This window comes from Sceloporus occidentalis, unplaced genomic scaffold (genome assembly GCF_023333645.1).
Source record: "Sceloporus occidentalis isolate IW3139 unplaced genomic scaffold, rSceOcc1.0.p SCAF_22, whole genome shotgun sequence".
NCBI lineage: Eukaryota > Metazoa > Chordata > Lepidosauria > Squamata > Phrynosomatidae > Sceloporus > Sceloporus occidentalis.
The window spans coordinates 15315636-15317993 of NW_028317002.1; the positions used below are offsets into that span (position 1 = coordinate 15315636).

Sequence of the window (2358 nt, forward strand, 5' to 3'; positions counted from 1 at the left end):
CTCTTTTTCACAAGCTGGGTCTTGCAAGCCTGATTGCCTATGGCGGGAGATATGGTAAGGTCTCTCTGACTAGCACTCATCCTCTTTTTCACAAGCTGGGGCAAGCCCGGGGGGAGAGACTCTTTACCTTTTTAACGATACATCTTGTCCATTAGTAGCTTTTTTGATGATGACAATACAAATTTTTAGGCAATTGTACGGGAAATAATAATGGCAAGGTCGTGAGTTCCATCCCGGTACAAGCCAGTCACTTCTATTCTCTCCTTTCAGTACAGTCTTAAAAGGTACGAAGTTGGTACAAAACGTAGTGGCGAGGTAAGTCCTTTAGTTGATTCCCTTTTGATGACAATCCAAATTTTCAAGCAATTGTACTGGAAATAATAATGGCAAGGTCGCGAGTTTCATCCTGGTACAAGCCAGTCGCTTCTATTCTCTCCTTTCAGTACAGTCTTAAAAGGTGCGTGAGCTTTTGCAGTGTACAAACCTTGCACCACACACTCTTTAAATCTAACGAAAGTCACTGATACAGCTTTTAGGGCTTTCAGGAGCAATTGCACCCACAGCTAGTCCTCGTTAGTATAGTGGTGAGTATCCCCACCTGTCACGCGGGAGACCGGGGTTCGATTCCCTGACAGGGAGGCTTTCTTTTGATTGCTCTGCTGGAGTTCCACCTTTGCAAATGAAACCCCAATACCGATTGTAAGAGTAAAATAATTACTCTGCGCTTTCCAGCGGAAGGAAGTTGGTACAAAACGTAGTGGCGAGGTAAGTCCTTTAGTTGATTCCCTTTTGATGACAATCCAAATTTTCAAGCAATTGTACTGGAAATAATAATGCCACGGTCACAGGTTCAATCCCCGTATGGTCCTGTTGCTTCTTTTCTCTCTTTTCAGCACAGTCTTAACATGAGCTGTTGCAACTTGCAAACCTTGTCCCATAGGCACATTGCATCTGGCTAAGGAAAGCTACTGATACAGGATTTAGGGCTTTTTGGAGCACGTGCTTGCAGTTAGTCTGCGCTTTCCAGCGGAAGGAAGTTGGTACAAAACGTAGTGGCGAGGTAAGTCCTTTAGTTGATTCCCTTTTGATGACAATGCAAATTTTCAAGCAATTGTACTGGAAATAATAATGCCAAGGTCGTAGGTTCAATCCCCGTATGGTCCTGTTGGTTCTTTTCTCTCTTTTCAGCACAGTCTTAACATGAGCTGTTGCAACGTGCAAACCTTGTCCCGTACGCACGTTGCATCTGGCTAAGGAAAGCTACTGCAACAGGATTTAGGGCTTTTTGGAGCACGTGCTTGCACTTAGTCCTCCTTAGTATAGAGTAAACTTCTTACTCTGCGCGGTCCACCTCTGAATCTGTTGCGGATGGATAGTAATAAATACGTCTCGCAAGCCTGATTGCCTATGGCGGGAGATATGGTAACGTCTCTCTGACTAGCACTCGTCCTCTTTTTCACAAGCTGGGGCAAGCCCGGGGGTAGAGACCCTTTACCTTTTTAACGATACAGCTTGTCCATTAGTAGCTTTTTTGATGATGACAATACAAATTTTTGGCCAATTGTACGGGAAATAATAATGGCAAGGTCGCGGGTTCCATCCCGGTACTAGCCAGTCACTTCTATTCTCTCCTTTCAGTACAGTCTTAAAAGGTGCAAAGTTGGTACAAAACGTAGTGGCGAGGTAAGTCCTTTAGTTGATTCCCTTTTGATGACAATCCAAATTTTCAAGCAATTGTACTGGAAATAATAATGGCAAGGTCGCGAGTTCCATCCTGGTACAAGCCAGTCGCTTCTATTCTCTCCTTTCAGTACAGTCTTAAAAGGTGCGTGAGCTTTTGCAGTGTACAAACCTTGCACCACACACTCTTTAAATCTAACGAAAGTCACTGATACAGCTTTTAGGGCTTTCAGGAGCAATTGCACCCACAGCTAGTCCTCGTTAGTATAGTGGTGAGTATCCCCGCCTGTCACGCGGGAGACCGGGGTTCGATTCCCCGACGGGGAGGCTTTCTTTTAGCGCTTTTGATTGCTCTGCTGGAGTTCCACCTTTGCAAATGAAACCCCAATACCGATTGTAAGAGTAAAATAATTACTCTGCGCTTTCCAGCGGAAGGAAGTTGGTACAAAACGTAGTGGCGAGGTAAGTCCTTTAGTTGATTCCCTTTTGATGACAATCCAAATTTTCAAGCAATTGTACTGGAAATAATAATGCCAAGGTCGCAGGTTCAATCCCCGTATGGTCCTGTTGCTTCTTTTCTCTCTTTTCAGCACAGTCTTAACATGAGCTGTTGCAACTTGCAAACCTTGTCCCAGACGCACATTGCATCTGGCTAAGGAAAGCTACTGATACAGGATT

The 2358-nt window shown here is 44.5% G+C and overlaps 1 non-coding gene across 1 annotated transcript; it reads left to right on the forward strand.

The window, feature by feature from the left end:
• The first annotated feature begins 1935 nt into the window (after positions 1-1935).
• Positions 1936-2007, forward strand: TRNAD-GUC (transfer RNA aspartic acid (anticodon GUC)). Its single transcript has one exon. It is a non-coding gene; the product is annotated as a tRNA-Asp (tRNA).
• Positions 2008-2358: the final 351 nt, after the last annotated feature.